The sequence below is a fragment of the Limanda limanda genome, chromosome 14 (assembly GCF_963576545.1).
Source record: "Limanda limanda chromosome 14, fLimLim1.1, whole genome shotgun sequence".
NCBI lineage: Eukaryota > Metazoa > Chordata > Actinopteri > Pleuronectiformes > Pleuronectidae > Limanda > Limanda limanda.
This window is the reverse complement of record NC_083649.1, coordinates 18,688,914-18,705,729: the sequence shown is the minus strand read 5'-3', so window position 1 is coordinate 18,705,729 and position 16,816 is coordinate 18,688,914. Positions and strand designations below refer to the sequence as shown.

Here is a 16,816-nt window from a genome sequence, read left to right as displayed (position 1 = left end):
AGAGAGGCTTATCCTCACTCCATTAACTGTTCAGTGGAAAGTAAAGTGGTTGAATAGGCCATTGATTATCACTGAGGCAGAGCTTGAAAGTCAAACTTCCCACGAAAGGAGCAGGCGCTGAAACGGCAGGGAGATTGTTTGTTATTAAAGAAAATAAAAACCCCACCCTTGGTTAATCTTTTATATTAGTGTGATTCAGTAACAAGTTGCAGTTTAGTCTACTCTCATTTGTATAATCAGTGTAATGGAAAATTCCACCGATCAATGTCTTACTACTGTTTTCTGTGCACTTAGCTGATGCACAGAAGTCGCTTCCTGTCTGCTTTCTGTTTTGTTTCCTGTTTATCACATTGTACAAAAACCCTACTTTTTAACTTCTCGTGCAGAGCTTATATTTAAACCTCTAAGACTCTCATTATTTCAAATCTCATGATAAATATCAGCTCAACAGATAACGTACGTTTGTCCCCCTGCAGTCGGGTCTCCATCATCTCCTCAGAGGCTTGTAAGTTATAAAACTGTCATTTGAAAAATTTTTGCGTAACTCACCCAATTGATGAATTAAAATCACATTAGATTCATGCTGCATCAGTGCATGTCACAAGTGCATGTCTGCGTGACCTACATTTAATTTCTGTCTTAATTGCGCCCCTGGTAGTGGCTGTCCAGATGTGAACTGGCTGTCATACTGGGAAGGCAGAGAGACTTCCCCCGTAAGCACCAAACCCATCTACAGAACTCCTATTTCAGAAATGTCTGCACGCAGATACAGAAACGTGTATATGCTGGATATGCCTATTAAACAATATCACAGATATAAATAGGGGAAAAACCAGCCAGTCTTCTAAAGCTCAATCACAGTGTCTGTAATGAAGTGGCCACGGCTCTGGCTGGTTGTTGGACTGCATTAACACTAAAAGCAATCGTGGCGTTAGCGTAATAGTCCGAGAGGACATTAGTAATAGCGTACATCGAGCCACATGGGATTAGAGTTCAGTGTTGTTTAGTTTCACTTAGATTTTTTGGGCATTGTTGATAACCTGTGTGTTCACAAAAAGCAAATACCCACTCTGTGGCACTAAAAGCCATCCAGATGGATTATATTCACATCTGTCATTGAAGGAGTAGTTCACTGTTTGGGGGAATATGCATAATCCGTTCATGCTGAGTCAGATGAGTTTAGTTTCGCAAAAGTAATGGAATCCAGGGCAAACAGCTATACTCTGTCCAAAGGTATCAAATCCACCAAACAGCACCTCTCAAGCTTAAAAGACATTTTGTGATTGGCTGTGAAATTGTTAAATGTGACAAAATATCTATATTTGCGTCCAACACCAGTTACTTTTCACCATCATGTACTTGTAAGGACTTTTAATTAGGCTAAAAAGGGAACTAAATTCATATATGTTGTTTTTTTCCCGGCCGAGCAGGAGTACACCTAACTCGACTCGTTTAATCTGTGTCTTAATATAAATTGAGCTTGCTAAAGTCAGCATACACCAGCAAAAGACATACACAGCACTGTGACATTATGAGAATAACAGAGCTAGGACCCAGAACCAGAAATCATGACTTAACCAACGAATAGATCTTCTCATTAAACTTGTGGCAAAGAAGTTGGTGAGCATATTTCACCAGATTGCACGGCCTCTCGTGATACTGTTGTTCAGCAATATGTGCTGTCATCACTTAGCTGTGCGTCTTGGTTAAAGCATGCACAGAAACGTTAGGCTGGATAAAGAATATTTTCAAAAGAGACTGACAAGAGCACTTTGGTTATTGGACTGTCCATCAATCCATTGATAAGATGGTCCACCAGCATCTGTCGTGCAGGTAGCAATTCCAACTACAGACTAACCTGCATGAGGAAACTAAAGTCACTGTGTTATTATATTTTTATTATATTTTAGACTATACCAACTCTCAAGCTCTGGCACAGTGCTATAATGGAGACAAAATGTTTTTTTTTTTCTTTTTTAAGGATTTATTTGTTTTCTTTTTTTGTGAAGTGAAAGAGAGGCAATGAGACAAGGCACACGGGAGCAAGCTTGAATTTCACATCCATTGGGTTGAGTCCGTTACTCAGGAATGAGGCCACAGGCTTTTACAGGCAAATGAGAAAGTCGGGAAAGGTTTAATTTTTTTAAGTTACGATACACTTTCACACTCTGTACCTTTACTTGTACAAATACAAAATACAAATTAACTCTCTAATCTGACACAAAAACTTACATGCATTTCATTGTTCATTGTCAAATCCGTTTGTGTCTTGAGGCAACAGTCTGACGCTTTCAAAAACAGTAACGGGTGTCTGACGCATTTGGCAGCAGTCAAGCCGAGGAACAGAATGTAACTCTTATCAAAACACAGCTGTTAGTGCTGCTGCTGCTGCTGCCGCCACTTTGTTCTGTGTTGCACTTGCTTTACAAATGTGCAATTGATGATGCTGGCAAAGCCCTAGCACAAAGGTGGATTACAGCACATAAAACATAATAAATAAGAATTGGAAGTGTTCCCAGTGTCTTACCCGTTTCAAACATGTTTGCCAAAAAGGTTGGTGGGGATATTACACCCACAAAATAAATAATGTTGAAGTTCATAAGAGGAAACCGAAGTCTCATGTTTGTTTTTCAGACCCAAGCACGACCTGCAAAGACTAGGTCTACAAGTTGCAATAAAGCACCGTGGTGGAAGCGGACGAGAAGTCAGAGTTCAGCCTGGATGAGAACCAGCGACTGGAACTCCATAATATCTTGACCCCTTTTTCACAGCAATCCTGCTTGTGTCAATCACTTCCACTGGGCAAATATCCTTCCAGCCATGTTCCTCACAAATTGCTTTTCGCTTCCTTTTTTTGAGATGAAGGAACAAAGTCTTTATGAACAGACTTCAATCCTTCTTTTTCCCTGTGAAAGGTTCAGAGCTCACCCTTCAAAACACTCTTTTATAATGATGATATAATAGTGATTAAAAGTTGTTTTCTTTTAACTGCTGCTTTCTCTTTGCACCACCGAGAGGAGTTACACTTAAGTTTCGTTGTGCAGCTTTCCATTGAAAATAAACGCTTGAATTGAATCGAATACGTGAGTTTATCTGTGTGAACAGCTTTTGATTTGGCTTCATTTGCGATGCTGCTGCTGATCGCACATTGGCACAGGGGCCTCTGGTTGTTGACATAAAGTATATAGCCCAGCTCTTCAGCCTGATATACTCTGTTGTGTGGAGTTGAGTTTAAGGCTGTGGGTCTATAGTCTCTGTATTTTGTAACTATTGCTACATAAATGCTTTAAGTATTGTTTCTGAGGTAAACTGTTATTTTCTGCACTCCTTGTGTTGAGAGTGCAATTTGAAAAGGTTGTGATTATGCCGGTTGAAGAGAAGTTGTTACATGTAATTGCAATGATATGAAGAAAAAAAACCCTGATTGCAATAAAGCAGTTTTACAATCAGATTGCAGACAGCAGCAGATGCCGATCTTGCATGTCACAGTAAAGCTGCCCCTTGAAGTGAGGAAATAGTGCAGGTATTTGGGATGATTAGAAGTTAAGCTCGAGCCTGCTCCTTCAGTTCTTATTAAAGTGGAAAATAAGAACAAAATGTCTGCAGCATTCACGACTGTCTGATGTTTCTTTTTATCTCTGTCTTCACATGTACAGTTTCCGAACATGAGCTAATTAATGCATTTCAAAAACAGAGCCACCACAGACTGCACTTCCTCTGACTCAGTACCTGTCCACACTCTTTACTCCCTCATTAACCTGAGGCAGCTTTCTATAGAAATGACAGGATTTCAGTGGCTATGCTTCGACAGTGCTATACCCCCAGTTATATGGACTTTCAAAAGAAAGTCCTCTGTTGCACTGTAACCCAGCACGACAGGAGAGAAAATGGAATGTAGGCTTAGAAAAAAACAGATCCAAGAGGCTTTCTTTTTTCCCATTCCTTTTGACGTTAAATGTTTCTTATGTATCTTGAGCCTTAATAACACAAACTCGACAATTAAAATACTTAAGATGTTTTTCTTTCTTGTGAAGCTGTCAGTTAAACATCAAAACTAGAATGAAGGAAAATAAATATGACACTCAGTAGAGTGCACACCTATGCGATAGGGCCGAACACCCCCCTGATTAGGCCACATCTAAATTAACTGGATGTGGATTTTAATTTGGATGTAAACCAAATTACACACACTCATATATATCGGTCCTTTAAAAATGACAGATTTATTTCATCACGATTGATGAATTATTCTTTGAGAAAACTTAAAATCTTGGGTCATGCTCCACCCCTAGACAAAATTAAATTGGAATCAGTTGTGTATTGTTTGCGTAATCCTACAAACAAACAAGCAAAAGCAAAAAAAAATGAAATGATTGATTATTCCGATCGATATATATACTGTGAAAAAGCATATACTGCAATGATCGTCACTATTACAACGGAGTATCATATGGCATGTCATATGTCAAAAGGTAATATCAGAATCAAATTACATATACATTTTTCGTGCTTACTGCAAATAATTTGTTGCCGTCAGGTGCTATTAGTTTATGTATCAAACCAACTACGCAAAAAAATCGTTGTAGCTCATCATGGTGAATGACAGAAATTAGCTTTAGAATCTAAGTAAACCAAACTGATACAGGATCTGTCTTGGTCAACATTTACATAGGTGAGACATCATGTGACTCCTGCATAGTACAAATATCTCCCTCTTACTAATGAGTCTGTTAGTCAAAATGCTTGAGATGCCTTGAGAGTGTGCATTCCGCCGTCAGCCTCTGTTTAATGAAGGTAACGTTGGATAGCTCCTCTCTCTCCCGTTCTCTCACTCTCTCTCCCACTAAGGAGAAAAGGCCACTCAGACTGGCCTGTTGATCCACCTGCTCTCTTCATCTTTTTTACTGGAGGCTTACTGGGATGTGAAGGACTGGGTTTGGTTTAGGCGAGCTCTGATCAAGGCTGCCAGAATATATTTTTTTTTTAAAAGAGGTGCTCCTCAACCGCTCCCCCAAGATGTCTGGTGGATGATCAAAATTCATCTTGGTGAAGGACATTACCTAAAGCCAAAGCAAGTCTCTAGTTATTTCACGGCACGTCGGTCATACTGTGCTAATTCCATTAATAGTACATTCTGTCAAATTCAACATTTTCATTTAAAAGCTAGTCAGTTTTCTAACGTGATTTTTAATGATTTTTTTTCAATTTAAATTTTGATTATTTTACTGCACGGAGACAATAAGAGCATTATAAGCATGACAACTACATGACTTATACATTGGAAAAATGGTGCAGTAGTTGAGGTAATTATTGTATTATCACAAATGTATCTAATACTGGAATACTCCACTCACTTCCACTTCCACAGGTTCGGATAAAGGCGTCATGGCAGTATAGTTATAAATCCACATCTATGAAAACCATCAGTCGTAGGTCCTACATTTCGTGTGAATCCTACAGAATTTAAAATGCTAGCTAATAATAGATCTGCTAATTAAAGCAATGTATGCATGTTTTGGGCTGTCGGCGAGATGGGGCTCTGGTGGGAAAACAGTTCTTTATGCTGCAGTCTTCACATAGGGGGCTCTGAACCCTGTCAGCAATGCTGGGGAGCGATGAAGGATGAGAAAGACCAACGGAATGGCAGAGGGATAATGTGCACCGACTACTCTCAAAATACATAACCATTCTGTTATTAACGAATCTTGGATTTAATTGTCACAGCCAGCCTAATTGATATGTGTGAGAATGCATCCATTGACTGAGTCTGAAAGTAAAGATGAACTGCAGAAGACCTACCGAAACGAATATTGACACTATTGACTATTTTCTGCCTGACTGGAGACGGGTAGATGGACAGAGTGGTATCCTTGGGAAGCATCTCCGAGGCCATACCATTACGGTGACCTTTAAAGCTGTCCTTTCAAGATATTAATTCTCCCAATTACTCCTTATCCGAAATCCTAAGGGATGCAGCATCGCTCTGAAAGCAACCACTACTAACCCTGAGGGCCACAACAGTTTGTTTCAGACGAACACTTTGTCTAAAACAACCCAATCAGCCCACCTTTATTACCAGAGGATGAAACAACATGCATATTAACCACAAAATTCGGATGAGGGCGCCTTTGTAATTAATTATGAAAAAGTCAAGACTACAGAGAGCACATTTATTTGCAGAAGTAATTATCCAAAGAGCCTCAGCAAACAGTCATAGGACATTGGCCTCAGAGCAGGAAACTAAGGCGAAAGAAGTACAAACAGCCCGGAGAAAAACCACAGACCCACGGGAGTTTCTGATCTCAGAGGCTAGTCTTATTTAGATGAGTGGTTCACAATGAGGATCTCTTGGCAGTGGTTTTGTTGGCGGGGAACTGAGAGCAGCACCTGGGGGGTGACAAGCACAAGATATTCAAAAGACCACAAATAATTAAACCGTGTGTGGTGTTAGTAGGCTATACAACTTTAATTTTGTTTTCACAGTGTGCTCTGTGGCAAAACACAACCACATTTATAACAGTGTAATTAACAGAAAGTTGTGGGTAGTACTAATTTGTCCGGGGATTTATCAAATAACTGAGGTAGCAGCGACCATGAAACTTAATGTTAATATTTAGTAACCAAAACAGATACCTACTGTAGCAGGAACTACCTCAGTCTGTATGCCTGTCTGAGTAGCATCACAAAAGACAAACTAATTCAATTCTTCATAAAGGGGCTGATCCAGGAATTGTTTTATCATTTTCTTTAACATCTTCCACTGATGGCCAGAGTTTAATGCAGGTAATAAACAATTTATATTTAGGGGACTGATTTCTATAACCTCTTTAACACCATTATAAGCAGGTATACACAGGTTTTTTAAATGTTGGTATGCCTGCTACAATAAGGCAAGTGAATCCTTTCCCTTTGCCAGTAGAGGAGTTCTGTGTTTTTCCCCAGTGAGTCATGTTCAATGTCAGGAACGAGCCAGAAACGGAGAAGCTCTCTCGCCTCACTGTCTTGCATTGCTGTTATATTTAGCATTTTACTCGGCAGTTGCACGTTGTTCCCAGCATGTATAAATCAATAAGTACACAAACGTTCCTGGATATTTAGGTTCAAGGCTCTTCATGACGTCACGCCAGGAAAGGTGCAGCATCTCGACTGCGAAGAAATTAGCACGTACACCCAGGCGTTGCTATCAATGCTGATTAAAGCCGATAAAAATACTTGTAAGTTGATATTTTTGTGTTTTTTTTTACCGTTGGAAAAGCTGTTTACGTTCGTGCAGCTTTATTGACTTGAGGAGAGATGTTGGGACTTGGCACAGGTATCACTTTGAGTGTCACTCTTGTTTTGTTATCAGTCCCGGGTCATGCTTTGAGTTGCTGTTGCACTAAATCATTACATTACTGTGCTTTAATAAGACCATGTCATCTTAAACAAATACAAATGGGGACTGAATAAATAAAGTCTGTGGTAGTTATTTTCTAGAGATGAGTAGAAAAGGTTGAAGACAGTGTTAGGGGTGTAGGAGGATCCTCCAGGCATAGAACCGGCTACGTTTGCTGCAGAGGCATATAGTTATCGATCCATCTCAGTTGTGTGTATATGCGTGGTGTGCAGGAGTGTGAATGTGTGTGTCTGCCTATGCAAAGGTGTGATGACCTGTGAACTGCAGGCCCACAGGCACTTGTTAAAGCTCTGAGTAGCTCCCGTTCCCCGGGGGTAGCAAACCACGCTCGCGGCCTCACAGCACCACAGGAAAACAGCGAGTAAACAAGGGAAGCAATTATGAATCGCAGCTCTCAGCAAACAATTCGAAAGCACACACGGAAAACAAGCTTTCGCGAACATCATTACATATGCATGTATGCACGTTCAGTCAGAACCAAACAATTCCAGCGACGTCCACAGGGGTTTGAGAGACAAGAGAGACACAGTCTCAGCTTTTCTACCTTAACTGTTCCTGGTGGGGAAAAAAACTTCTTAGGAGCATTTTTCAGGAAATAATGATCTCAACAACTCTGGTGTGAAACAATATTACTTTGTTTAAACTCATTTCAACCTGGACTGACTGTGGATGCTTACGATGCACAAAACTTAAGTTAGGGTTTTGCATCCTACTCTTTCAGAACATGGATGTTTATATACACACACAACCACAAACTAGAATTGATGGATGATAAAGAAAATGTTACTGCCAGCAGTAAGAAATTAAATCATGCAGGATAATTTAGCAAGAAACCCTCATACCTGTAAAAAGAGTAGTTTCAGCAGATTCTCAGTGAGTATGAATGACACACGGAGCGGCCACATGGTGAATACATTAATTTCACCCTATTTCTTGTCCCTATGCTGGCGAGCTCAACCGAATAAAGAACATTTACAGGAGATGCTCTCCTACCAGATTGGTCTCCAGTAAAGCTTATTAGTCGCATTATTTCTAAGAAAGCACAGAAGGAACCTGACAGTTTCATCCAACAAACAAAGGAAGCTCTTCGCCACACAAAGATGTCTTGTCAGCCCCATCATCCATGGCGAAGAAGTCCTCATTAGCAGCAACACTGGGCCCATCACTGTCACATCACAAAGGCTATGGGGAGTCTTGTTAGCGTAGGGGACGACGCAGCAGGCCAGCTCCCCCCCCGCCCCCCCAAATAAGCCATCATTATTAAAGGTCCAGTATTCTGTAACTGGTGTTATGCAGTATTCCGGGTCACAACAGTAAACCTCTTGTAGCCTTGAGTGTCAGTCGCCCAAGCAGCACGAGTAAGTACATGTGAACTCTGACCTGTGCACAACTAACTCCAACAGGCCAGCCAGATGTCTCGGTTAAACTGTTCCCTATGGGGCTGCTGCACACACCAGTGATGGAATTAGGCTGGTTTCTGCTGGGTCTCTGAGCCCCTCTTGTACTTACTTCTCTGCTGGTAAGAAATGGATGAGGTGCTCCATGAAGGTAGAATAATCCTCGGAGGATCTCGGCCAGTTGTTACCAAAGTAATTACCCTAGTTATTTTCTTCGTCGACTTATGAAGATATTGATCTGTGCGCTGAAAGTGCAGGTGTGTGTGAAATGTCATCCAGAGGAATAGCAGGATGGGTCATTCTTTTATTTTCCCATGTTTCTTTTTTTATGGATAATGTTTACAGACCATCAGACAAAGCAGGTAAAGAGGCGAGCCAAGTCGTGGCATCACTCTGGGGATGCGTAATTATGATCCGCATCCAAAAAGGGACAAAGCCATCTCGACACGAGCATATGCTTTTAATGGCAATCACTTAGATTATTATGTATCATCCAATTACCACCGGCAGATTTATTGTGGGGAGATTAAACTATAACAAAGGTGCCCCTTAGCTCTGAGTATGATAACGTGTCTTTAAAAGCACGGTTCTCAGACCACAGTCTTTTAATGAGGGACCAGTGTACCTTTTTTTATGATGCAGTCAAGATACCATACAAGGGAATCAGTTTGGGAGCATTGAGCACAAACAGGGTGGGAAAAAAAACATGTCATAATTCTGAGTCTAACTTGTTAAGCGGGGATAATTTTCAAGGAAGGGCACGTAAACCTGGCAGCTATCCCAGCTGTAATGTCCCTGTAATGTATGGGTGGTGGGAAGAGGATACGGTCCACCCACTCTCTCACAGGTTCAAACTGGGCCACTGAAATGCACAGCTACTACACAGCTTAGGACATTTATCCCACCGCACATGTTTTGGCTAAAAGTACATTACTGGGCCAGTCAGTGAGAATGTGTCCACTGCTACTGAAGCTCAGTGGTTAAGACGACCACTGAATACTCTTAGCATCTGGGCTATTTCATGTCAGGGGCCCTTAATGGGAATAAAATAACTGTAAGCGGTAATTAAAAGGTTGATTTGAACTTTGAGGTCTCTGTTGCCAGTTTGCATTTTGAGAAAATATATGATGACCAGGCACTGATAATTCAACTTTAACTGCAAATTAACATGTTTAATAGTAATGAATAATAGAGTGTCAGAGGAAATAATTCTGACAAAAGCACAAACCTTCTTCTTGAAACTCCCTGAATTTGCGTGGCTACCAAGTTTGTCGGTTTGGAAATTTAGTGACAACGAAATGGAAAATAGGCGTCACACGTATTTTAGTACTCTTGATGTGGATAGGCAAGACTGAGTGTGTTTCCTTTTCTGAGTTACCGCTGTCATTAAAGAGAGGAGCCGCTAAAAGCCTGTGTTGTATCCACATGTTAACACCGTACATCTCCTGCTCCTCCTCCTCTGGCTCTGGGAAAAACATTATCTTAGTTAAATCCTATATAAATAAACCTCTTTACAATATGTTAATCTCAAAGAATGGATTCAAATCTAAGAATTAGGGCGCGTTAAAGCCACATGTGTTCTGATGTGGGCACATGTATTCCAGCCCTCATGATATAAGAGAAAATAAAGCTTGAAGAAGTATCTTTCTATTCAGTCAAAGGAAGTCGAGCAAAAAAGGCCATCACTCAGTGTCAGACACTAGTGCTGAAAACATTTTTTCACTCTCGGGCACAGTTAATGTTACTGACAGCTGTCTTTGTCTGACACAGTGAACAAGACGTCTGCCTGTCGGGAATATGAGGGATTCTTGACTTGTGGGTTTTCTTATGTACTGAAGTTCCGCGAGTCATCGATTTCGATTTTTTTTTGATTATTGGTAAATAGTACAACAACAATAGGATTTGTATGTTTTAATCTAATACTTGCTTTAGCTCTCCAATCCATACTGTGGTTTAGCATTTGTTTAAAAAAACGGTGGACAGAATTTGTCATTATTCCCTAAAGGCCTGTGCCTTGTATTCAAATGCTTGCATTATTTTGGGTATAATCAATGAACTCCTCCCATAGGTGGAGCCCTTTAAAATTAAAAAATGTTTAACATTTCAAGCTCAACCACCTTGTTCCCGACACCACATCCAAATATATAAAGACTATATGTGATTGAATAGGATCTGGGTCGACACAATCATTCCAAGCTTTTAATCTCTGATTCCTGATGGGTGGAGGATGTCTTCTGAGGGAGTTCAGTGGCTACATCTGCAGAGGGTGGTGCTTGACTGAAACAAAGTGGCTAACATGTGCTGTGACAAAAGTGTGTAAATATGGATGTAATTTTACAATCTAAAATATGTTACAAGGGCAAAACTTCCTTAGGCAACAGATCATCTCACCAAATTAGCCCTGCAGTTAAAGAAAACAGCCTGCTGGCAAAAAATGGCACAGTTACAGGGATTTGGATTAATGTGCATGAATAGATCTATAAAAAGAAATATATTTACACTATATCCAAAACCTGAAGTCACGTTTCAACATTGACAAAGTGAATGTAATTGTCTATTTCTGAATCCGGAGAGTAGAGACAAGGTGTGTCTTCTTTCTACCCAGTGGAAGTAACACACCCTCACTGGTGCAGAGGGAGTATCCAAGGTAAGTCTCTCTGTTCCTCATTAACCTGCAGCTCATGTAAAGTGTATGCACCCACTGATGCAACCGATTTTATCACACACATTAAAACAACACAATCTTAACCCAAACCTGACTCTCCCTGTTTTTTTTCATTCTGACACTCACTGTGGAAACTAATTTCCACATGGTGTGATAAGACTTATAAGTGGGCCTGTGTCCCGCTGGTCTGCAGCAATTATAGATAGATGGGTCACTTTCAGCGTGCAGGCGGAAAGCAGCGTGGGTCAAGGGGCCACAACCGGATCCTGCTGCACAGCGGAAAGGTGACCTCAGATATCCACAGGCGGCCTGAGACAGGTCAACTTTGCAAATGCATCACCACCGCAGTTTCGAATTACTCCCAAGCAGCACATAAATGTAGATTTCTCAAAAGAAGAAAAAAAGATGTGTTTGGCAATGGATCAGCTCATACCTGAACAAACGTGCAAAAGTGCCAGTAGACAGTAAACTGCCCGCAGACAGACAGGCATCGTTCACGGGGAAGCTGGAAACGGGGTAAATCCAGTGAGATGGCGAGCTGGTTGTCCGTTTCATCTAAATCTCAACTTCTACGCGCTGTGCAGGCGGCGGTGCGGGTTCGGATCCGGCCGGTGGCAGAGTTCCTCCTGAACTCCGCAGTGATACAGAAAAAGAATGTTCAGAGCTGCTGCCCGGACAGTGGACTGGTGCTGCTGCAGGAACCAAAGTTCACCCCAGTCGGAGGCATCGCTGCGGGGTTTAATCCACTCGGTCCCGCACTTGGATTCCCTCTCTCCAAAATGCCGAGAACTTGGCGGAACGCATCGGCCATGAGATGTTAATAGTTCCACGAGGAGGAGAAGCGTCCACTTGCGTTCACTTTAACGTGATAAACGTGTAGTTGTAACCCCTACTCTCTCTCTCTCTCTCTCTCCCTCCTCTTTCGCGCCGGGTCGGGTTTGGTGGGACTGGCGCTGGTTGGATGGAGGTGCCGTGCGTCTTTGCGCGCAGCAGCTCTGCTCTGCTTTTCCTTCAGAGGCTTTTTCTGCTGCGCGGAGGAGATTCCTGCGAGTCAGGCAGCATCTAACCGCACAAGGATTCCCGGGCACAACGCGAGACTCTGATGGGTTTCTGCATCAAGCTTGAAAAAAAAGACTCAGCAGCCTCATAAATGTTGGGAAGAATCCCTGGAAACCAGTGGATGTGGATGTTTAGGGTTTAATGTCTGATGGATTCAATATAAAACACAATGTGTCACAGTGTCTATTCAAATGTAAGTTTGCAGAATGGCTGTCAATCATATTGGCTGCACCACTAAAGCACAATGTGAAAAGGGCAGATTCCTGAACCTAAACTATACTTTATAAAGTGTGTCTAATGTGAATATTGGCTATATAATGACCTCGATTAATGCTCTCTGCTATTTATATTCTTCTATCAACATAGATAGACGTGCACTCTCTATGTGTCCTTATTAAAACCTTAGAGGGGACAAGCTCATGCAACACATGGAAAAAATTACTAAATTGAGCCATGATGAGCAGTGGCTTTATCCACACAGGAAAGCAACAGCGCTGTGTCATCTTCTTCCCATGAGAAAAAAAAATCGATCAGGTTTCCTCACTGTGACCTCTCAACATGCCACAGGGGAAATTAGAGGACATTCTAATAGAAATAAATGATCTAATATATTATGCATTGGTATCAAACATGTTGAAGTAATAATCACATCTGTGATACTGTACTTAAATCGGATTTTTCTTTGAATTGAGAAAGATGAGTCAGTTTTAAAGTTAATAGTTCCATCACAGAACAGAGAGACAGAGGGATTTCTTGTGTTTGTCTGAGGAGGTCAGCACTCCCTCTGCTGGCTGCTGAGCTGCAGCACAGTCTGGTGTGAGGGCAACTGGAGCAGCAGGAAAAGCTCACTGTTTAATTCAAGGCGAGTTTTTTCATTTTCTGATGCCCACACTGTCGATATCTGCCAATATATGTCCCCAATGTCGACAGTATTATAACCACTCCTGTTACAAAGGGTCAAATTTGTTGCTAGGTTTTATTTTGAAATACACTACTGATAGACGTTTAAAGTAATTGTCCTATTTCTGACCACGTCACAGAAAGATCTGCACAGTCACATAAGAAGAGATGGACTGCAGGTTGCATGAAACTAAAGCTCAGTGTCATGGTTAGCCATATGAATCATTTCTACTATAAAAAGCATAGAGTTGAAAAAAAACATTCCTTCACATGTCCAGCCAAACAAAAGATGGAATCAAACGACTTCAAACGGTCTGATTCACTCACACGCCACAGACACAACCGTGAGGCGTCTGCTCTTTAAAGTCTCATTCAGACCGAAGACAAAGTTTATGCACTCAGCCCTCCCTGCCCCTCTCGCCTCAAATCCTTAAATCGGTCATCGTGAACCACTCGCAGCTCGGCTGAATGCAGCCAGCTCTCTAAGCAGAGACATCACAGCTTGTAAACAACCAGTAAAACAGGGAGAATTACGGTCCGCCTCATCACAAGCACTTAAGTGGCTTTCTAAAATATGCACTCCCCTGCAAGCACATCTCCCTTTTTCTTCTTGGATTTTCCAGTTTTTTCTTTCCACTGTTCAGCAGATGCATTGCTGGAATATACAAGCTTGTGCCTCTTATTATTCAGGCCTAACTAAGTTATTGCTGCACATTGCTGTTGTGTTTATTTCCCCCCACAGTCTCTATTCATATAATTTCCATGTTTTGCATGTTAGTGTATGACTCTGGCAGCCCACTTGGCTGAGACCAACACACAGTAGCACAATAACACTGCGGAGGAAAATATGGTCCTGGTCATGTCATGACTACATAATTAGTCTAAAGCCGTATCCTTATTAGGAATTAGCTGGCAACCATAAGAGTAGGGCTAAAGAACAAATAACAAGGGGATATGGATTCACCGGAGGAGCTCTTGCTTTATGCACATCCAACATAACAACAGATGCAGCGCTTACAGCTAAAAGCAGGGTTTGTAAAATCCACAGCACATTTCACAGTTGGTTAAAATCCAAAGCATCCCCAACACCGATATTTACAGGAGCAGATGGTGAAAAATGGACACAAAGACACGCACGTTTTCATGGCAACACCATGCATAAAATGGCCAGGATTTCAATGAGACGGTGCCAAGCACTGAGACCCTTTTCTATTTTTTTCCTTTTTTCATTAAAGTAGTTCTCCAGTTGGTTTTGAGCCAGGAGAGAAAATCTCTTCAAAACAGCCCAGAGCCAAATCCCCAAAAATATTTATGAAGGAATAAATAATTTGGAATCTCCACAGAGCAACACACTTGGCCCTCGGCTACTCCTCTATTAGTTACATCTGTGTCCATTTAAAACACAAACAGGCTTCAAATCACCCTTGATGAAATCATCTGTCTATACCTGGTGTCAGAACATCAGGCACCGAATGACCTGGGTGGATGTATTAATGGATGGATGTGAAGGTAACGCGCCATTAGCGGCTTCTCCCACAGCCTTAATTTCCATTCCATTCCCAACTCTCCCAACATTTCATCATTTGTGACAGCTCTTTTGGGGGCCATAATTTCTCCCCACTTGTTGAAATCTCAGAGCCTCTCGCTGTACATCCCCACTGTCTCTCAGGATCAGACAAAGTTTCCAAGCGGAATGATTTGTTACATTTGCCAGCCGCTGCAGCACGGTGGGGAAAAGCTGATGCGACCGACAAACCGCCACCGACGCTTGCTCCTCTTGACCTCCCTCCAAATTGGCCAACTGGCAGCCACCCTGACGGTCTCATTAGCTGTTACGACTTCTCTCAATGTCACTGTCACATTTTATTCTTTCTGGGTCACAGCGATTTGAGACACCAAAACAAAAAGCCTTCTCATCTCGAGAGATGAAACGGCTTCAGATGGAACCCAAGAAGCTCCATTTATTCCATTCAAGTAAAGAGGAAACAATCTTTATGGAGTGCTTTAAAGGATGAAAGGGCCAAAGACATTTCTACTTCCTTGTGTTATCTAAAATGGGCTCCAGGTGACGGAGAGACTGTTCAGCATATAAACCGAATGTTTTAATCTCCCAACCAAAGAGGCTACAGACAGAGAGAGGAGCTCTTCGACTTATAGGTTTGTTCTATCACAATACGCCCCATGTCACAGTCCTTACCATGCAATATCAAAGTGAAGGCAGAGGGCCATCGGAGTGCATTGGCTTTGGACACAGCACTCAAGGTCTACAACTGCTGAACTGGCATTAAGTGGTATTAGAGTCTTTGTCAGCGAAAGGAAACATCGTCCTCTTCCTGGGAATTGGATTCAATATTGTTTCTTTCAATGGACAAATACAGACTCAGCACAGCCTACAGTACTACATCACTGACTGACGGCTTCATCGAGGCTTATTTCAGAGATTCCTTTTTTAACAAGTATAGAGCAAATGAATGTGATAACATAGATCTCTCATTTGGACTGAGCACATCATTCAACTTAAAGGTGCAGGAGCACAGAACACATCTGACTGATAACAAATATTAAGGTACTAAGTGCTGAACGTTGGTTAGTCATATCAACCCTTTTTGCAGTAATCGCATTTAGAAGAAGGATCCTACCTTTGTAGCCAACGTCTTGTTCGGGTGCAGATGTTAGGGTGATGACTTCATGGTTCTCTCTGTGTTTATCTGTAGCTGTTGGAAAGGGAACAACAACAGCGAGTTAGAAAATATTAGAAAACAAATTACAGAATTGCGCTGCTGACCCATTTGCAACATTTTTTTCAAAACTTGACAATAGTAAGAATATTCTTGATTTTTATATTCATGTTAGCAAAGAGTTTATTAGAAAATACACTTATGTCCTGTAAATCGATGATGCCTCATTAAAAGTTTCTTTGATTTCGTTATGAATATATTTACTTAAATTATTTCATTAGGTATTAGGTATTAGATACGGCCTCTGAGGGTTAGGATTTGACTTACAACCCTAAGCACAATTTTTAGATAATCAATCTTGTACTAAATTCAATGCAACTCACTACTGAAACTATAGAGTGATAATGGAAATTTTGCCAAGCAACCAATACACTTTCTATTTAAGTTGGCAAATTGTTAATAATTTATAAATAAATGATATTTTTGGTAATATTATTTTCAGTAGTCATACATTTTATAATAACTTGAACCAACTTTATTTTTCAATTACGCAAAAATCATCACTTTCTAATAGTCTGCTCTGTTTCCACTGGCTTTTGGTTTGGTGAGGCTTAGAGAAATTGTGTACCACTAGAGGGAGCCACCACTTATTCATCACACTGGAATGTAACCCCAAAAATTGGTGCATGGGTCATGATCTTGTATGTTGTTAACATGCTTT

The 16,816-nt window shown here is 41.2% G+C and overlaps 1 pseudogene; it reads right to left on the bottom strand.

The window, feature by feature from the left end:
- Positions 1–16,816, bottom strand: part of LOC133018999 (roundabout homolog 1-like) — an 87,639-nt pseudogene that overhangs the window by 70,250 nt on the left and 573 nt on the right.